Source organism: Camelus ferus, chromosome 7 (genome assembly GCF_009834535.1).
Source record: "Camelus ferus isolate YT-003-E chromosome 7, BCGSAC_Cfer_1.0, whole genome shotgun sequence".
Taxonomy (NCBI): Eukaryota; Metazoa; Chordata; class Mammalia; order Artiodactyla; family Camelidae; genus Camelus; species Camelus ferus.
Window position 1 is genome coordinate 46846681 of NC_045702.1, and position 21768 is coordinate 46868448.

The window sequence follows — 21768 nt, forward strand, 5'->3', positions numbered from 1 at the left end:
ATTCAGTGCTTTGCTGGATACTGTCTTGTATCATTTTCTCATTGTTCTGTGTGTGTGCGTTTGGTCTTTTCAAGCAAAACTCAGCTTCTTTAAGGCAGAGATTGATGTTACTATAGATTTCTTAACTCCCCCTTGGTGCTGAGCACACAGTGTTCAGAAAGACATTTCTGATGGAAGGAGGGCTGTCAGTAAATGGGTTTTGGATTGCAGTCTATTGATTTCTCTGATATCTCAAAGTTTTGGAAATTTGACTTGAGTTTGAACCTGTTTAATTCTGCTTTTGACACTCCCCAGCTTGGTGCTGCCTTCCTCAGATTTGCTCTTTGGTTTGTTCGTGCCGGCAGTTTCCATTTTAGCCGCTTAGCCTCGCATTATGGTCACACTTCCTGCCTCCCATTCTGCCCCATCTGAGTAACAGGTTTATTTTCTTCCATACATTCAAGGTCCAGTGAGTCCAGGTGGGCAGGCAGTTGACTTGTTAATGCCTCGTTGATCGTGGCTGTTGGTGTGTTACTTGATTTTAATCTCCATTGATTAACTTTCACTGGTTTCGGGAAATCTGGCCAGATGTACACAGGACTAAAACTCTGGAACTGTGCTATGCAAAATGGTAACCACTGGCCACATGGGACTATTTAAAGTAATTAAAGCTCAGTAAAATTTAAATTTCTGTTCCTCAGTCACACTAGTCAAATACTTAATGGCCACAGATGACTAGCAGCTACCCTGTTAGCACAAATTTAGAACCATTTCATCATTGCATAAAGTTCTATTGGAATGAGGCAACTGAGTTGGAATAAGAGTATTGGACAAAAGAACAAATTCCAGGGCCAAAACTGAGCACTATAAAACAAAGCCTTGATCTCTGATTCTTATTCTGGGTTTATTTTTTATTTAACATAATATCAGCAGAATTCTTAGGGATAAAATTACTTTGTAGCACTTACATAGCCATTTGTTTTAAGTGTCTGTGACTTCCAACAAGTCTGTGAGCTCTTCCAGAATAGGGAACGTGTTTTATCTTTGTTTCCCATGCTTGAATTTGTGTCTGATACAGAAAGGGCTCAGAAAAAATAGTTGGAGAATGAATAAATAAATGCTTTGGAACATTTAATTTTCTCTGTTGCTAACTATAGCTATTAGGCTCACAAATCTCTGAGGTAACTTTTTTTGGTTACCTATTTGTACTATTTTTAATGCTGTATATTCTGAGAACATGAAAGAAAAAGTTCAAGAATGACATACAAATTCATTTGACTGAAAATATGAGAAATCTATGGTGGGGGATACAGAAGGAAAAGCTCCCCAGGGGACCCCCATGGAGTCAGTGGAGGACTTACACTGGGGGTGACGTGACCCCTGTTTGTCTTCCTTGTGGAATTGGCAAGAGCTAGTTTGGGACATCATGACTTTTGATGACCACAGGTGTCTGTCCCTCTGTCAAGAAAGAGCAGTACGGAATATGGAAAGTCAGCTTTCCATGGCTTCTCTTTCCCTGGAGGGGCCCTCAGCCAGAGCCCCGTGATGCTTATCTGTGCTCTGCAGATCTTTGCAGTGAGGTCATCCAGGAAGTCAAATCCCTTTGACACAATTATCTCTGCATCCTTGGCTCTTTGTTCTCATGGAGAATGACCGGTGACCCCCATGTTTCTTACGTGGTTGGAACAGCTGTGGTGAGGCGGGATGCCAGGTGCAGGCCCCTGTGTGGGTGTGTGTCTTTCCCCAGCTGTCAGGATGGGGGCCAATGGATGTAGGTGGGCTCCCCCAGTAAAGCACATTCACAGAGCTACAAAGGAGATGAGAGGAGAAGGGAGCTTTATCAGTGGTGGGGAATCAATTTCTCTCCCCTCTCTCTCTCTCTGTCTCTGTCTCTCTCTCACACACACAGACACACACACCCGGAATACATGCACATTAATCATGAGAAAGCCGAGAAAATTTTCCTCTTCTGTTCCTCTTAGTTGACAACCAGTTAGACCAGTTCTGAGGGGTTCCTTCTTTCCCAAAGGGATACGGGGTGGGCGACTTTTTCGAATGAGATTTTTCCAGAGTCCTAAGCCCATCTTTTCACATCTTTTGCTGTACTCTTCCCTATTGTACGTGGACTCCTTGAAATATTTTCTACTCAATAAGAATTCTCCTGTGTAGCAGGCCCCCAAATCCCATAACTTGTGCCCTCTTCCCCATACAAATCCCCCCTCCCCCAAACTGGTTTGGCCCTAAACTGTGCTGCTGTGGGCACGCGCTCACCTCTCCCAGGGTTCCAGTGAGTCACGTGTGGAGGGGAGGAGGGGTTGATGGTACTGAGGGGAACCCTGGCGGCCACTGGGGAAGTCCAGTCAAATAACCAGGAGACCGGTGAAGTGTGTGTTTCTTGTGGAATAACTCATTTAGGTCTTATTCCATTCTGAGATCCCCTGTCTATTCACTCTCTCCCCTGTTTTTCTGTCTTCCATCCATCCTCCAGTTGATTATTGAAATATGCAATGAGCAATCAGGCAGGGTTATTGGCAGGAGCAGCAGGTCTGAAGATCTGAGCACTTTTTTGCCTGAGCTCATGAAGCAAGTGGAAGTCCTTTGCTCTCACAGAATGACGAGAGCATTTCTCCAGAAAGAGACAAGACTGCTGTTGTGTGTGTGTGTGTGTGTGTGTGTGTGTGTGTGTATTTAAATATTGTTCACATGTGTAATCCATAACAGAATAATAAGGTAGAATAGTAAACTGCTTATTAGAAACCATGAAGGGACAGTTACTTGTTTCCCATTGGTATCCATTCTCTTCCTCTTGGGAACATTGTCCAGTCTTCACCCAGATACTGTGGGAGTCAACGTCCGGGAAGGAAACAGACGGTACAATCACAGGGTTTAACAAAGGGGCCAGTTACACAGATGTGGATGGGACAGGGACCAACAAAGGAAGGTACAGCACTAAGGGACAGCCAACAGCAGGGAGCCATTACTACCCCTGGGCCTGATGGGGTGAGGGAGGGAGTGTTGGGACCAGAGCCTGGCTACAGCTGGAGTTGGAACGGTTGGAGCCTGCCCCACACGAGTTGTCCCTCTAGAGAAACACAGCCTGTTAGGACCATAGCAAGGTAAGGGGTGAGCTGGGGAGACAGTTACCCCTGCCTTGTTCTCCTTCCACCTTCTGATCATCAGTTGGTGTTCCCAGGATCAAATCCAACTAGAAGCCAGAGAGCAAGGCAGCTGGGGTGATGCATTCTGAAGAGTCTGCTGCTGAGGGCATAGAACAGAGCAGAAAGTGGATCTGCAGGTGAGGGTGAAAGAGGGCACAGGCCTTGTGCCTCTTCCACTAGCCCACGTGCCAGAGGAGAGGAGATTCTGCTGCAAAAACAGCCTTGGGCTCTGATCATCTATTCTCTAACCAGAAGATTCATCCCCCTGGCCACAGTTCAGGATCCAATTCAGGCCAATGAACAGCCCCCCAATTTTTTCCCAGAGACTTTTGGAAAAGATGTCTTACTTCTATGAGAGCTACTGGGAGAGAGATTTTTTCTCCTTCCTGTAAGACGTAAACAAGGAAATTTGCAGCCCCTAAAGCTACTTCCAGCCATTATGCAACATGCAGGGAGTCAATTTTAAGGGTGAAGCAGGTACCAGAGGAGAGAAGATGAAAATAAGTTGTGTCTTTGTGCCATCATTGGGACACTGAAACTCACCCCATGATTGTAGTTTTTAATTACTGAGCCAATATCATCTTTTAATTGTTTATGTCAATGTGAGTTTGGGTTTCTGTTACTTGCAACCAAAAGCATTTGACCAAAGCCTCCGGATAGGGTCTGGATGCAGAAAACATTTTCCTATTCAGTACATCCCAGAAGGAGGAGCACCACAGGGTGAGACACGCTACAGTTTGATAGGAGTGACAGTAATGTAAATGATAAGGAGGCGAAGAAGAGAGTCAGGTCCACAGTGCCCTGGGAGAGGTGGAGGCTGGAACCATGGAGGCAAGAGTTCCATATGGGTGTAGGGAAGACTGGGGAAGATGCAGGTCAAGAGCACTCGGGGAAGGACTAGTCATGGTGGTGAGTGTGTCTGTCTGACTGGCTTGAAAGGCCTGGGGCAGGGTGGACTGATGGTTTGGAATGAGGTCATCACATTCTTCAAGCATCAGGACATGACTCTCTCCATGTTCCTTGAGAACACTTGGCTATTGAGGCAACACCATGGTTCCGCGTTCTCAGTGTTAATCTGTCATGACTCTTCAGAGTGTCAGCTTTGGGACCCAGCTGGTAGTTTCCGTCAGAACCAGGCCAGCCGTGGGGAGGGAGGGGAAGGAGGGTGTCTCCCCCCAACACTGGCCCTGGCTCTGCTGAGAGAAACAATGCGATTACTTGCTTTGTTAGGGATTTTCCTAATTCTTCACCTTCATCATCTGATTAAAGATGTACTCCCCTGGCAGTGCTGGTGGTAAATAGGAAGATGATGGTCGTAGTTCAGGGTTATATTTATTGAGCACTTCATGTGTCTTATTGTATGTCTGGCTTTAAGCCAAGCACTTTATTATTTATTTATTTATTTATTTAATTGTGAAAATAAAGCGATAATAGGATCTAATTGGACATAATTGAATCTTATTATTAGTATACTAAATTCTCATGGCACTTGTGTACACAGATCATTTCTTAGAACATGTCTGGCAGATTTATGCATACTTTATTCAGATTTATGAATTTTAGAGTCACTCTTTCTTTATAGGGAATGGGACATTTGTATATTCATCACTAGTCCTATATCTTTCCTTTCTTTTCTCTTCCTATGCTTTTAATCCAAGCACTTAATGTGCACTAACTTATTTAATCTTCACCACATCCTTTAAGAAAATTACTATTATTTTTCCCAAGAGGAAGGTGAAGGAAATGAGAAGTCACAGGGGTTGAATTTTAAGTAATAGGAAGGATTTTAGACATCTGGTTCACCCTCTTTATAAAAATTGGTAATATGGTATATACATAAAAGAATATATATGTATATATTATAAAGAATAATGTACAAATGCCTGTGTCCTCAGCCAGTTTGAGAAATAGTGGTGGTGAAGTCACTCTCTAATCCAGTTCCTCACACCCTCTGTCCTTGTAGTAAATCCTGGGCTGAATTTTGTTTTTATCATTCGTATTTTTTTTAATTGAAGTATAGCTGATGTACAATGTTGTGTTCGTTTCTGATTGTATAGCATGGTAATTTAGTTATATATATATTCTTTTTTATTTTTTATTTAAGACCTTTATTAACAGGTGCTTGCAGTTTGTTGACTTTTTTTTTTGAAAAAATCAAGCTGTAAACTTTTATTACAAATTAAAAATGAGGTTCTTAAAAATCTCAACTTGACCAGATATGAAACAATTTAAAAACCTTTAAAGGTGTATTGAGAAAAACCAGGCTTTTTTTTTTTAAATGTTTGTTGTTACCAAAAAGAGACGTCTCTAGGTAAAAATAATAAAAACCCCATGTTGCATAGATAATGCAGATAGTTCTAGTTATCTGGTCAACAGGCAAAAAGCAAGCACTTAAGGTCTCAGCTCCAATCTTTTGTTCATTTCTTATTGCTGGAATTTCATATTCATTTCTTCTTATTGGATGACTAAACCGGTTGATGGTAGAATGGTAAGCTGGCATTTACTCAGCCCCGCCCTGCTCAGGCTCAGGAGCCGACGAATTCTCAGCTGGTGGATTGGCTGCTTTTGTCTCTTTGCCATCTTGTGGTTTAGGGTTTTCCAGACATTGCGTCGGTGCTTGAAGTTGCGGCGATACTGACGTTGAGGTGGCTGCTGACCTTGGGTCTCATCTCCTTGATTTTCCTTATCTTCTTCATTGCCATCCTCTCTGGGCTGTCTTTGGCGAGGAGGGCCCCTGCGGAATCATGGTCTATAACCCCGACACATACTCTGCCTCACTGGTCTACCTTGTTCTCCTGCACCCTGGCTGTCAGCTCCCTCCATCACTTCTCCCTGTAAAGGAGGGGTGGGATGCTGTGGTCGACGCCCATAGGGTCTCCGCACGTAGTAAGGTGGGACCCTCCGCCCGCAGAAGGGGCGGCGCTACTGGGCCTGGCCTTGGGGAGCACTCTCCCATCCCTTATTCTTTTCCCCACTCTCACTATTCTGGTAATTCTGCTGGTAATTGCTTGGAGGACCCCTGCGACGTGGATAGCATCTATAATGGTTACAGTCTGCTACGTATTTGCTGCCTCACACTGGAACTCCATCAGGGCCTGTAACACTTGCTGCCTCTGCACCCTTTTCTCCTTCAACAACGTCAAACTCCAGTCTTCCCATCTCTTACACTGTGAAGGTACTTCCTGGGGTTACTCTTCTGTATGACAGTCTGGTGTACAAATGCATCTTCCTGTTGAAGCCGTATCTGTTTCTTACATTGAACCATTTTACTGTTCCCAAAACCTTTGTTGCGATGACCTTCTTGTCCCCACTGGCAGGTGCCGCCAGTGTAAGGCCACACGGGCCGCCACTCCCTGCGTCGCTGCCTGTTGTGCCAGGCTTGGTGTCGGCAGCTCTGAGGGCGGGGGCGGCGGGCGGCTGCTGGGTCTCGGCCTCGCTGCTCATGGTTGCGGTGTTGATGACCGGGGCCCGCTGCGGCTCCTCCCGGGGTGTGATGGTAACTAGGCCGGCAGTGGCGGTGGGCTATATATTCTTTTCCAGTGTAGGCTATTACAAGATATTGGATATATTGCCCTATGCCATGCTGTAGGACTTTGTTGTTTATCTGTTTTACATATAGTAGATTGTATCTGCAAATCCCAAAATCCCAATTTATCCCTTCCCTCCCTTTCCCCTTTTGTAACCATATTTGTTTTCTGTCATTCGTGTGGTTTTACTACCTACAGATCTACTCAACCTTTGTTAAGCTTTTTTTTAAGCCCATCACACACACTTATAACCTTAATATATTGTTTACATTTATAAGCTTTTGACTTTTACATCAATGGTATCGTTCTGTATGTATCCTTCAAAAATATGCAATGTGATATGAGATTTATGCATATTGATACAGACAACTCTGTTCACTCATTTTTCACTGAACTGTGATAGCTCTTTTTATGAATACACCACATTTTATTTTTGCTGCTGTAATTGTTGGACTTTTGGGTAAGAGTTTTACTATTCAACCTTTGCCTCTATGTATGCTGCCATACCGTCTTTTGGTGTCCACGGGCAAGAGTTTCTCCAGAGTATAAACCTAGGAGTGGAGTGGCTGATCTGCAGGTCATGCACAGCATCGCATGCCCTGGATGATGACTAGTTGTTTACCAAAGTGGTTGGGAAGGTTTACACTCCCACAGGCACTGTGTAAGGGTATCTGTTACCCCACAGTCTTGCTTACCCTTGGTACTGTCACATTAAAAACATTTTTTTCTGAGTATGTCAGAAATTATGATTTTATTTGTTTCAAATCAGTATTCAAATGAGACTCATAGATTACAATTGCTTGCTGTAACTCTGAAGTCTTTCTTGCTATACAGGTTTCCTTGTTCATCTCTATTTTGTTTTTGACAGTTTCTTTGTTGAAGAAACCAGGTCATTTATTGTGTATAGTTTCCACAGTCTGGGTTTTGCTGATTGCATTCCAGTGTGTCATTCAACATGTTTCACAGACCCTCTATTTCCTGTAAATTGGTGGATCTAGAGAACTGCTCAGTTTTGGCTTCAATTTTTTGACAAGAGTAAATCAGATAATGTGTTGTACTTCCATCCATCAGGAAGCATACAATATCCAGTTAACTGGGTTTTTTTAGATGATATTAACAGTCATTAATGATTATTGCCAAGACTCATTATTTAATCATGGCATTAAAATATTAAAATTCTATCACTCTCACTTCATTTATTAGCTGGAATACTTCTATTAAAAAAATCCTTCTCCTCCTCAACTATTTGGTATCCCAAGATACAGTTTGTAAACAGATTCCATTTGCTTGATTTTGCCTTTTTTTTTTTTTTACCAGTTTTCACAATGACAAATTGGTTCTCCTCATCCTCTAGATATAACCAGTGAATTTTGAAAGTTATTACCTACACATTTAAAATACATTTGCTATTTCAATCCATTATAGCTATTAGGTTATGGATGTTCAGTTGTTGCATCTCCAGCCGGGGAGCCTGCGTAAGTCCTTTTGCCCCATTGGTAATACTGTGGCTTCTGATTTTCTGGTGTGACAGGAAGTGCTAGATTCTTTTTATACATTTTATGTCACAGACCCGGAATCAGCCATTTCTCCAGAATTCTGGGAAACGGTATTTAAAAGTAACAGTCTAGGTGCTAGGGATTGCTATTTGCTTATTGTTAATGGTTACTTATTGCTGTTGAGTTGGTGATTGCTTACCATTGGTATTATCAGATTTAAAAATTCTTTTTGTCAACTTAGTATGTTTAAATAATGTTTCTCCAGCTGTAGTAATGAGTTTGAACATCTTTCGCATGTTTACTCACCATTTTTGATTCCTTTGTGGTGAAAACTATTCATAGATTTATACTGAGGTAAGTTACATGAAAATACTTTCTAGTATTAAACTTACTTTGATTTTATGTATTTTACTTTTTCTAGAGTGGCACATTTGGTTTGCCAATACTTTATTTAGAATTGTTGCCCTTGTGTTTGAGAATGAGATTGTTGAATAGTTTTTTTTTTTTTTTTGGCCTGATTCTTGTCTCATTCTGATATGTTAGCTTCCTTAAGTTATTGGGATGGTCCATCTTTCCTCCTCCCTGTCCTCCTCATCTCTCTCCCTCTTCCTGTCTTCCTCTTTTTCCTTCTGCTCTTAAGAGGTTGTGTAATTAAGTCGGGAAATTTTCTGATCTCTGAATGTTTGTTAGAATTTACTGATGCTTTCTTTGTGGGAAGACAAGACACACTACCACTGACAATTTAAAGTTCTGAGTCAAGTTTTCTATTCTTGAGTCAGGTTGGAAAGTTTTACTTTTTGGAACTTGCTGATTTTGTCAAAAGTTATTAGCATAATACCTGTATCTTTAGTGGCTGGTCTAATATGGTGTCAAACAGAGTATGTCCATACACAAACCAGTGATCTTTGTTGATTCCTCTACTATTCCTCCTCTACCCCTTCTGTCTCAGAACAGCCGACTCTATCCTCCAGTTAAGCCACAATTCTCAAAAGTCATGTTTCTTCTTTTCTTCTCTTTCTCTTGCAACCCACTTTCAATCAATCTAGAAGTCCTTCTGGCCTTTCCAGGGTCTGGCTGTTTCCCCATCTTCATTGCACCAAGTGTCTTAGACTTTTCAGGCTGCTACAACAAAATGCCACAGACTCCGTGGCTTATAGACAACAGAAATTTGTTTCCAACAGTTCTGAGAGCTAAAGTCCGCGATCAAGGTGCAGCATGGTTGCTTTCTGGTGAACCAGTCCTCTTCTGGGTCCATAGCTGGCATCTTCTGGCTGCATCCTCACATGGTAGAAGGGGCTGGGGACCTTTGTGGGGTGTCTCTGATAAGAACACTAATTCCACTCATGAAGGCCCTCATGACCTAAGTACCTCCCAAAGGTCTCACCTTTGGTCACCATCATCTTTGGGGGTCAGGATTTCAACATGTGAATTCTGGGGGACACACACATTCAGACCATGGCATCAGGTTGTCCAGGCCATCATTACCTCTTGCTTGGCCAGTTGTGTTAACTGGTGCTCTGGCTTCTAGACTTGCTTCCCTATGGTTTGTTCTCCACAAGGTACTCCAAGAGAGCCTTCTACAAGTTAACTCACCCTTCTCTGTCTTTACAGCTTTTTAGAATAAATTCCAAGTCACCATTTGGCCCACAAGGCGCTCTGTCATCTGGCCCTCTACTGTCTCTGGGACTCTTATCTTCTCTACCATTTAAAAAAATTCTGAGTTCTTGCTCTTTCTTTTCCTTCTTCTCCTTCTCCGTTTTCTCCTTCCTCCTCCTCCCCCCCTTTCCCTCCTCCTTCTTTTTTTTTCCTTTGGTCCTCTGAGGATTTCCCTTACTTTCTTATGAGCTTAGCTGTGCATTTCAACCAATTGTTTGTTTATTTCGCATTTTAGTTGATCTATCTTACGTACTTTTGAATCTGGAATGCTTCAAACTTTCTATTTTTCATGCCTTGCACAGCAGCCTCATGGAATGACTTGCCCAAAGTCTTACTGTAAATGAAATTGCAACGACCAGACTCTAGGATTCTGCACCCCCAGGGAAGTACTTTACTTCAACGTTGGGCTGGGGCTGTGCCCTATTTTCTTTAGAGGGTCTAATAGAACAGATATTTCTAGCCCAGTGAGTGTCTATAGGCAGACAAGACAGGAAGAAAAACATTCACAACAGTCTCATGTTCTAAGGAAAGTGTAATCAGCACTGAAGGGCTGCGACAGCCACTGGTAAATATGTAACGGGAAGTAGCTCTGGGAATTGCGGCTAATTTCAGCACCGTCACTTTTGTGAGAAGCTGCTCTTTTTCTTTTCCTTTTTCTTTTTCTTTTTCTTTTTCTTTAGAAATCAGATCCGAATTCCTCAGAATTTCTGCTCTGGGGTGAGGCTGGAGACCGTCTCCCTTTAGTGCCTGCAGTTCATTTTGGCGGCACCTAGGGTGGTTGTCAGTCAGAATGAAAATGAAACATTGGCACCTTGATAATTATAGCAGATTTTAAAAAAATGTTCATTGGCTCTGGTTAGATAGTGTAGCTGGAAACAGGCTGTACCTCAAACAAAATGGCTGCAGGTTGAAATGCTCAGAATACTATGCAAATCAGCTGAAAACTGAGATGTTCAGTCAGTCAATCAATTTTGCTTCATGTGATGCCAAAAGACTTTTTTTTTTTTGAAGAACCTTATTTGTCTCATTGAATTGACTGACTTCGGGCCTGAATTGCCTTAATTGCATGGTAGCTGTTCGTATATGGTAGACAGTGATTGCTCTGCTGAGCCATGATCGAAGGCAACAAATAGGCTGTGAATAATGGTGGCCAGCCCCAGTTGGTAGACAGCTTGCTAAATTTTTCCTTACAAAATAATTTACTGCTGCCAACCAAGCAGTTAGTTGGTTTAAAAAGCATGTGAATAATAAAGAGTATGGTATTCTATCCAGTGAATTAAATTTTAATATATCACATCAAATCATTGCATCAGTTAATCCAGTACCAATTGTTGATAGATAAGGTATGATGACCTTCAAAACTCAGGCAATGAGCTGTCCTGGGGTACGTGCTTTGGTCTTTGGCTTTGAAGATTTCCTTTTCAAAAACAGCAGAAAGTTATGTTTTCTAACTATGAGGGTATAATTATAATGCATATTTGGAAATCCCACCTACCCAGAGGTAGTGACAGCTAATACTTTAGTATATTTCCATCCAATCGTCTTTTCACACATTTCATACTAATTGAGATGATGCTCTATCCTGATGTGATTTTTCTTCACTTAATAATTTGTATACTGATGGGTTTCTTTTCCACTGAACATGGTGACTCAAGTTTTTCCCATGTTATCAATTCTCTGGAAATACTTTTAGTGGTACATAGTATTCCATTGAATGCAGAATAGTTTACTAAAATATTCTCCTATTTTGGACAGTTGGGCTGTTTCTTATTATCTATTGTTATAAATGCTATTCAGTTGAACATGTCTGTATATGAAGTTTTTTCCTATATCTTAAATTATTTTCTCATATAATCATAGTAGTATTATTTAACCAAAGGTGACAGATATTTTTCAGACTTCTGAAACAAATGGCTAAATTGTTTTCCTAAAAGGACATCCTTACTTGTATTTAATCCAACAGGACACAAGATTTGCCTCACCATACCTAGGCCAGTGTGGAATATTACATTTTTTTAAAACTGATACATCAATTGATGAAAATTATAGCTTTTAAAATTTATATTTTTCTGGTTATTCTTAGAGTTGGATATATTTTTCATACATTTATTAGTCATTTTTCAAAGCAGGAGATGAACTAGTCTGTTCATGCCCTTACCCATTTAAATGTTGGGATCTCACTAGTTTTTTTCATAGATTTGTATGAAATTTTTATATACTAATTAAAAAATTTGTCTTATGTGTGGTGAATGTTATCGATTTATTCTTTGCATTTTATTTTTGTTTTGTGTTTTGATGTATAAAACCTCTACATTTTTACGTAATCATGTTTACCACCCCTTTCTTACTTTTTATACTGAATTTAAGCTTGGGAACCAGAAGTAGATAGAAGGTAAAGTCATTAATTATAGTGTTTATTTTTATGAGTGTCACTGAGGTATAATTTACATACCATAAATTCATCTATTTTAAGTATGCAATTCAATGACTTTCAGCAAATTTACAGAGTTGTACAAACCTCACTGCAGTCTAAATCTGGACCATTTCTATCACCTAAAAGAAATTTCATGCTCATTTGCAGTCGTTCCTACCCCTGGTCCTGGGCAAACACAATCTTTCTGCCTATGTGGATTTTCCTGTTCTAGACATTTCATATGAATGGAATCATATGCTATACGGTCTTCTGTGACTGGCTCCTTTTACTTAGTATGTTTTCAAGGTTAGGTATTTTGTAACATATACCAGTATTTCATTTCTTTTTGTGGTTGAATAATAGTCCACTGATGGATATACTGCATTTTGTTTATCCACTCATCTGTTGATGGACATTTGGGTTGTTTCTACTTTTTGACTATAAGGAAAAATCTTTTATGAGCATTCATATGCAATTCTTTGTGTGGACATATATGTTTATTTCTCTTGAGTAGATACCTATGAGTGGAATGACTGGGTGATGCAGTAAATTTATTCTTAACTTTTTAGGAGACACCCAATTGTTTTCCAAAGTGGCTGCACCACTTTATATTCTCATCAGCAATGTTCCCATTTCTCCAACATCAGTCATTGTAATTATAGTCTATACTTCACTCCTTCTCTTGTCTCTATTTTGTCTTGTTCTATAATGTAAGGTAAGGATTTAAAATAATTCCCCCTTATCTTGTTTGTTGATCATGTCTTTTTATATATGAATTTAGTATATTAAACTCATATTTAAATGAAGTATTTTAATGATCTTGTTCTCTCCCAGTATCTCCTTTTCACACCTTTCAATGTAAAACTTTATCTTTTTTCCTTCTCGTTCAAACAAAAACAAGCATTTCCCAGGAATTTGGTCATATGAAATGCTAGCATAAACTAATGTGACAATTTAAATGATCAACAAATGCTTCAGGTCTTTTTGAAAGTGATGGGATAAAAATACTTTAAAAATCATGCAAATAAGTATGTTTCTTCTCAAAGCACTCACCTTGAGTATTCTAAAGAAGTTACCTTCCCAGTCATTTTGGAGAACTAGTCTTTAAGAATTGCCCTGCAGAGACTGTGACATATTGTTTTGTCTCTCCTTGGTGGTTACAATGTTTGTGGCAGGTGAAGCTTATTTTTAGAAAGAGCATAAAGTCATTTGGAACTAAACATAGTAAGAAAAAGGACTGAATTAAACCAGAAATACAGGTTTAATTTTTAAAAAATTCTTTTAAGTATGGTCAGTTTACAATGTTGCATCCATTTTTGGTGTACAGCATAGTATTTCAGTCATACATATACATACATATTGAATCCAAAATTGAACTCCAAAGTAATACCTCCTCTACACACATGCACATGTGCACAACATATACATGCACACACATAGACATACACACAGAGGGTTGCTTTTTGTGTGTGCTTCCCAGATTAAACCAGAAAACAACTCTAAAAATAGTGCTACCAATACTTTTAAGGGATAACACTATTAGTTGAACAAGAGGCTAACCTTCTACAGAAACATCTTTAAAGACAAAAACATTCAAGGAGTTGTACAAGTTTTAGCATATTTGTTAAAAATTTTATCCTGCTTTTTATAGTAACATTTCATTTCAAAGTTAACTTTGATAATTTCAAGTTCAAAGTTTTATTCATACTGAAAGTGTTCCCATAGGAGGTTCTAAAGCCGGGTGTATATTGGAAGAAGAGGTCCTTGCTTTGGTTTTTTAAGCTCCCTACTGAGCATGTAATGAATTTCTGGTCTCGTTGACACTGTGTGTTGAACTCAATGAGTATCAAGCACATCTATGCTTGTTTAGGCTTTTTCAGAATGTTAATAATTCATGTTTCTTACAAAAGTGCTTGGAAAAATCTTTTTCCTTTTGATTTATGGGCTTCCTCTCACTATATCTGTATTCGAAGAGTGTTGGATTGACAATGCCAAAGATCTCCTGAAGGCCAAACTGTCAGCTTTCAGAGTTGATTGGAACATGGATGGAACTGCTTAACTGTGGTCAGAGGGTGATGGAGAGAAACCCCAGAGTGTAACTCTCTTGCCTTGCAGACAGAGTGTAGTCAGAGCTACCCAGATGGTGAGCTCTTTGACATGCTTTATGGCTTCCAACACCTCTCTGGGCCTCAGTTTCCTCAACTGTAAAATGGGCACACAATGTAAAATATTTGTCTCACAAGATGTCACAAAATTAAAATATAATGACACTCATCACAGTGTGTGGCATGTATTAAGCATTCAAATAACAGTAACTCTCACTGCTATCACCATCATCACTCATCCAGGTCATCTTTGTAGCCCCGTCAGCACCTGCCATGTGCCTGTTTAGTTTGAGCTCAATAAATGGCAACTCATATTGCCCACATCCTGGTGTCCTTTTCATCACTTAGCATAGAGCTTGCGTACAGCCAGTGTTCAATAAATGAATATTTAACAAGTGAAAAAAAATCCACTTTAACAATGTGGTTGCCAGATATAATTCATACTGGATATTCAGAAAAATAGTATTTAACATTTTTTTAAACTAATTAAAATCTTCCTATTCTTCTGTTATGTGCTCTGAGAGTCAATAGAGTGTGGTTATTACCAGCAGAGATGCTAGAGTTGGATTTACCCTGGTTCAAATCCTGCCTGTGCCTCTTACTTGCTGTGTGACCCAAGCCAAGTTACCTACTCTCTCTGTGCCTCAGTTTCTTCATCTGTAAAATAATAGCACCTTCCTCATAGGGATTAGAGGCTTTATACGTGTAGTGATTAGAATGATCCTGGCAAACAGTAAAGGCCATGTAAGTGTGTGCCAGGGAAGGGAAGAACTCTAAAAAGGGAAAAGGCAGAGCCCTTCTCCTCAGAGAAGCTTTCTAGTCCTCAGGGTTCCACAGGCGCCCACGAGGCATGCAGGAGCATGAAGGAAAAGCCAGTCGTGCATGAGAAACTGACAGTAGGAACAGTAGTGCACTGGTACATGTTTAACAACCAGCAGTCTGGGAGGATAAAAACCCTGGATTTATAGCTTTTCCAATTTCTGTGGTATAAATATTCCTACCACGGCCAACTTCAAGCCACCACTATGCTGCAGGTGGAGCGGGGAAAAGATGCACACTTGGTTCTCACAGGCTGATGTGCGCAGACTCTGGGGCACCACCGCGTTGAAGCTTGAGGTAGTGGTGGTCTGGTCTGAGTGCTTTCAAATCCTACTGTTTGGAGAGTCCTCCCTGGTTCTGAGAACAGGGTGGTTCTCTCTCTCAAGCAAGAGGGAGGGGCCGCTTTCCTTTCCACATCCTACTGCTTAAAAAAAAAAATTCCCCTTATCACCTGACCCCCAAGGTACTTCAGAAAGTTAGTTTCTTTGACCATTCACTATTCAGTCCTTGACCTTGAGATTGCCACTGAGGAGGCTTACAAAGATGGTTCAGGTTTGCTGAGTTTGGAGATAGAGAGGAGAGAGGTGGGACCTTGTCTGCCAGTGTAGTCTCCAGGCATCTCAGGGAGAAAGAACCACACTGGGATCCTACACCCTGCTTTGCCCCGACTCCCTGGGTGACTTTAAGAAAGTGCTTAAACTCACCATTTCTCACGTTTCCCGTAATAAAGTGGGTGGAATGATACGCTGGTAGTCATTACTCTGTATATCAGCAGTTTCCAGTTGCCTGCCTTCCAGGTTAGTGGTAGGATCAGCTTCTTGCCAGGTTAGTGGCAGAACCCAATCCTGCCAGTGAATTCTGAGAGGGAATGAGAGTGTTCCTTTTGAGTACAGCATGTAATTGCTAGAACAGAATGCTCCCGAGTGCTCTTTTTCCCTCGGCCACAGTGAGCAGCCATATTCCAGATGATGATGGTCCATCTGTGGATGCTGCAGAGACGATGGCATAGGGTAGATCACCCAGCTGACTCATGAGAGAGCGAGCAAGGAATACACACTTGTTGTGTGAATGCACTGAGATCGAGGGGTTCATTACGGGGTGCAAGCTATCCTATCCTGACACAAGGATCAGACGTGAGACTCAAATGCAATTATAGAAGTTGGATGGAAATGTTCTGTCAACATTAAAGCACTCTGCCCAAGGAAGGAATTAGCATCTCTAAATTGGCAGATGGGTAGAAAACTCATTCCTGGAAAATTACTTGCAATTATTTCTTTGAAATAGAAATTGAGCTCTAAGGAACTATGTCTGATATCAGGTCTTCACAACAGGTCTAATTTGTTGTTAGCTTTTCTGGTCCAAGGCTAGAGAGCAGTCAGCTGCAAGCCTTAGGATTAAAGTTTCCAGCAGTGTTAGTGAGGAAGGAAGAGGTATTTTCTTATTGTTTAGGAATAGAAACAGTGACCACATAACATTACCCTCTTTCCAACAACAGTAGGTATGGCCTTTTCTTCAGTGTCTGTGTGCAGAACTTCCTATATAGAAAGTTCTAACCCCTGCAGCACCTCGCCCCTTTTTCAGTTAAAGCTCATCAAAGGTCATATAGGATGAAAGGCTGGGAGCTGGAGTTCAAACCAGGCCTCTCATAGACTCGGCCTTAGGTTTTCCCACGAAGGAGACAAGGATTCAAGTATGAATAGTATATTGGGCAGTGGGAAGTGATTCAGGAGAAGGAAGGCAGCTCATGATGGATGACTGTTGTATCAGTTACTACTATGGTAACGGCACTTTAATCCCATGGAGAAAAAAATACAAAATTCGTGACCCAGAATTATCCAGTTCAGGGGCTGAGGGAGCCAGAGTATTTATACACCAACACCTACGTGTGAGGGCTACTCCCAGGGGCAGGGTGGCCTCCTGTGGTTTGGGGAACAAAAGCCCTCAGGCACAGAGAAGCAGAGCCTGGTGATTGGAAGTCATCCTGGAAAGCATGACTGTCAATGACAGCATTTGCTCCAGGCTCCGAAGCCTGAGGTCTCCACCACTCTACCCCACTTAGCTCTCTGGGTCACTGAGGCATGGTAGCTCCTGTGCACACCTCCCTACTGCCCCAGAGCCCCCTCTGGGGTCAGGGGAACCCCCTGTGGCTCCAAAGGGCTGCATCTGGAGACCATCTGGTGCCCAGCAAGTAGAGGAGAGAGCTCTTGAATGAAACCGCTTTAAATAGGGGTAGTGGAATCCATTTCCTAGGGTGGTTGTGGGAGTTAAGTGAGTACATGTAGATTTCCTGGAACAATGTGTGACGCATGGTAAACGGACAATAAATATCTGCCATGATGGGGTTGAAGTCAACAGATTGGGCAGGAGATGATGGAGGGAGAGAGCAGGATGGAGGAGGAATTAAAGAACAGAGAGAGAGAAAGCTCTTGTCACAATGTATCATTCACATGGACTGTCGGCATTAGCAATCTGCTCTTCTCTTTGCTTTTCTCAAGGTTTAGGAATGACATTCTTTCTTACCAACCAGAACAAGTCTGAGATAGCTTCCTGCATCTCCCGTTCTCATCCCTGCTCAAGGTTACTCTCCCCACAGTGCCACTGCTGAAAAGACAAACAAAAAATCTGGGGCTGAAATTCCGTCCTTCTAAGCAGCCTAGGATGGGGCAGGGCTTTCCAAATAGCTTCTTTGAATGTAATGTTTGCTTATGTGATAATGCCAGTTTAGAGAGTCCTGAAAGTGTGTGTGTATGCATATGTGTTTAACCTGTAGGATTTATATAATTTTAGATATTCTGGAAAATAATTGGTCCTGATGAGGACAAATGGCAGTCACCAGTTCCTATTTTCACTGCAAGTTGAAGGAGAAAAGCAGTGGCTTAAGTAACAGAACAGGTGTTTCAGATTAGATAGAAGGGGAAATTTCTTTTTCAGATGGATTCGATAAACCCTGGAATGGATTGTCAAGGGAAATTTTGAAGCCTTTCTCTGGGAGCTTTTAAAAATAGGATAGATACTCATCTGTCTGAGAGAGTCAAAGCATAATCCCACGATGGATTGGCTTCAAGTGGGAGCAGAGGAGAAAGGTGATCTTTCGACAGAGATCTATTGACCAAGCATTTCATTTCACTTTTCAGAGCATTTCAGCATTACTGATTTGATCTGATTTCAAAAGTTATACATGTTTATTACTTAAAATTCAGAGAATGCAGAAACACATGAAAAAATAAAAAATCAAACGAATCCCATAATCCAGAGGTAGCCAAAAATGATTTATCTTTGATATATGTATTTACTTTTTCTAGACTTTTAATACATAACACAGAATCTTCCAAAAAAATTGTAACATACACTGCACACTTTTGTAATCTAGCTTTTGTACTTATTATATTGTGGACTCCTTTCCATGTCAATAAATACTCCTTTACATCATTTCTGGGAGCTAAAGACTATTCCATGGTATGCATGTAGCATGATTTATTTAACCAATTTGCTACTGTGGAGGTTTAGGTCATTTTCCCTGGAAATCCTTGTACATATGTCCTTGTGGAGTTGTCCAATTACTTCCTAAGAATAAATTCCTACAAGCAAAACTGCTGTATAATGGTATACCTATTTACATTTTTCCTACCTATTTCTAGATTGCCCTCCAGAAAGGTCATGTCAATTTAACATCACCATCAGTAATGCTTGGCAAAGTCTGTTTCCCCTTTTTCTAAATAACATTGGCTACTGACCATGTTCCCTGGCTACTCTCAGTGTTTTAATATACATTTCTTTGAGTTTTAGAAAGATAGAGGTTTTCAAAGTGTTCAGTCATTTATATCTCTTTTGTTAGTTGCTTTTGTGTCCTTTATCCATTTTTCTATTGGAGATGCAGACAGATAAGATCAATAGGTAGGTAGGTCGGTAGGTAGGTAGATAGATCGATCGATACAGAGATAGATTAAATCTCTATCATTTTCAAAGCTGTCTTTTAACTCCATGGAGAGACATACTGTACAGAGGTTTGCTCACAGATTATTCTTTGGGCTGTAATAGTTGTAACTAGAATATAATGACCTACTAAAACCCATAACTGGCCACAACTGTGTCACCTGTCTCTGGCCCAGATGAATTCTCCAATCACTGGAGAGTATGGGATGAGTGTGGGGAGGTGGGTAAAGATATGTAGACCTGGCCAGTGTGCGTTTTACAAATCACATCAGGGTTCCTTGCCACCGAATGAAGTCAGAGTTACTAGGCTTGAAAATAGAACAGGAACCTAAGCCTTCAACACAGGGAGCACATGGTGGTGGGTAAAGTGAGAGACGAGGGTGGTATCACCTCTGTCACCTCTCCCACCACATAACTTGCCCCATTCCTCAGATCATTCCATTCTATTTGTTCCTTGGATGTGCCAAGTGCATGTTTGCCCCAGGGCTGTTGCACTTGCTGTTCACTTTGTTTGGAAGGCCCTTTCCCCACATGTCCACGTAGCTTACCCCCTCCCTCCTCAGGTCTCTGCTCCAATGTCACTTCATCTCAGTGACATGTCGAAGTCCTTGGCAGGCAGCTGTATCTGGGAAGTCTGTCTCAGACTGCAGGGACCAGACATCAGGGAGGGTTCCTGAGATGGACCACAGGTCTAGGACAGGGCTGGCTGACAGGACGGAGGTGAACCCGAGCTTGAGCAGGGTCCAGAGCCACACAACTCACCGGGGCAGAAAGTTGGCACCAGTTGAGAATTCAGTAACTGGGCCTGGATTCCCTTGACTCCTCCAAGCCCACCTGTCTCCTGCTGAGCCAGCCCCACCCACAAGCAGCATCTTCTCCGTCTCTAGCTTCTATTGCGGGCTCATGCTCAGAGCCCCACTGCACCAGCATCCCACCCTGCTCCCGTGCCTCTCATTCCTTCCATCTCCTTTCTCTGCCCTCTTTCTTGCTGAGACTCATAATTCTCCCCATCCCATTGTGGAAAACCTGCCTTCTCCTCCAGGTGTATTGTAGTCCCTTTAGATTCTCACTAGATGCCCATACCCATTTATCTCCTTACTAACTGTCCAGAACACTATGTTATAGATTAGATGTGTCTCCCTCCAAATTTATATGTTGAAGTCCTAACCACCAATGTGATGGTATTTGGAGGTGGGGCCTTTGGGAGATGATTAGGTTGAGATGAGGTCTTGAGGGTGAGGCCGTCATGAAGGGACAGGTATCCGTATAAGAAGGGACATCAGAGTGTGCGCTCTCACTCTCTCTCCTCACTCTCTCTCTATGCCATGTGAAATTACAGCAAGAAGGTGGCTGCCTGCCAGCTAGGAAGTGGGCCCTCACTAGGAGCCTGACTGGCCAGCACCTTGATCTTGGACTACCTAGCCTCCAGAACTGTGAGAAATGTCTACTGTTTAAGCCATCCAATCTAAGTATTTTGTTATAGCCGCCCGAGGTGACTTAAAAGACACACTCCTTGTACTTACCCACTTCCACTGACAAAGCAGTACAGGCAACCCATAAATAGACCAGAGTTTGCACAGGAGATGAAAATTTTTTACCTCTCCTATCCTGACATGGAGGGAAATCCTGTGGTAGACCAGGCAGCTGTGGCAATTCCCCTGGACTTAGAATGGCCTTCCTTTCCCTCTCCCTTCATTGTCTCTTCTTTTGAAATGTGCCCATTCAAGATCAGCTCAAATGCTGCAGCTCACCAGAGAGTCCCAGTCCCATCGTTGCTCTACACCCCGCGCCTTTCCTCCCTCTTATAACAGGGATGGTCTTCATTTATAAACTCTCAGAGACTTTATTTATCCATCTCTTGAGGTACATTATGATTATTTCCGTACTTGTCTTGCCTTCTTTATTGTAAGTCAGATACATTATGGCTGGAGATTGTCTTATATTTGTATGGTCTGCAGTGGGGACCCTATTGCCAGGACTGTAGTAGAAGATAATTTTGTTGGTTTTGTTTAATTGGTAAACATGGAAATGAAATGTGACGTGGCCACTCACTGGCCCCATCTTCTCATGATCCCATCAGACATATGGTGGCACTCCATGTTAGGGAGGAGCTTGGCCCAACGGTTGAATTGTTGGGAGGTTGCACAGGCCTTTTCAGCATAACTGACTGCTCTTGGAAATTACTGGCCAAAACAGGAAAGAAGGTCTTTTCTGGACCTTCAGGGTTAACGCAGCAGGAAGGTGGGGGCTTGGAATGTTCATACTGGACTGGTGGTGTCATACAATGGCAGAGCACTCCTTCTCTTGCAGGGGGGCCCCCTGGGGTCTTCTGAGAGCCCTACTTTGCCCTTCTAATACAGCTTCCCTGGCTCAGGCAGCACCTCTCCTCTGGCTGGTCTTCTTGACCTCCCTTCAGCTTTTGCCCCTGGTATTATAATCCCTAACCTCTTACTCTGGATCCCTGCCAATGTGGGTAGGATCCACAGGCTGACGTTCCCACCGCAGTTCCCACATCTGACCCCTGGACTCACACACTTCTGACCTGCTGATAGAAAGTTACTTCCAAGCTGCAGTTGTCCACTCTGTTGTCACAGGCAACATCAGCTTATTCAGGTGTGGTCAGGTACCAGGTTTCTGGAACCCTCCAGGAAACACATGGTCCCTACTCATGTCTTTCTGAGT

General features: G+C 41.9%; 1 protein-coding gene and 1 pseudogene across 2 annotated transcripts in view; one reads left to right on the plus strand and one right to left on the minus strand.

Annotated features, from left to right (window-relative positions):
* RAPGEF5 (Rap guanine nucleotide exchange factor 5) overlaps nucleotides 1–21768 on the plus strand; it is a 353892-nt gene that overhangs the window by 73046 nt on the left and 259078 nt on the right. The window lies entirely within an intron of this gene.
* Nucleotides 5229–6585, minus strand: LOC102515748 (annotated as a pseudogene).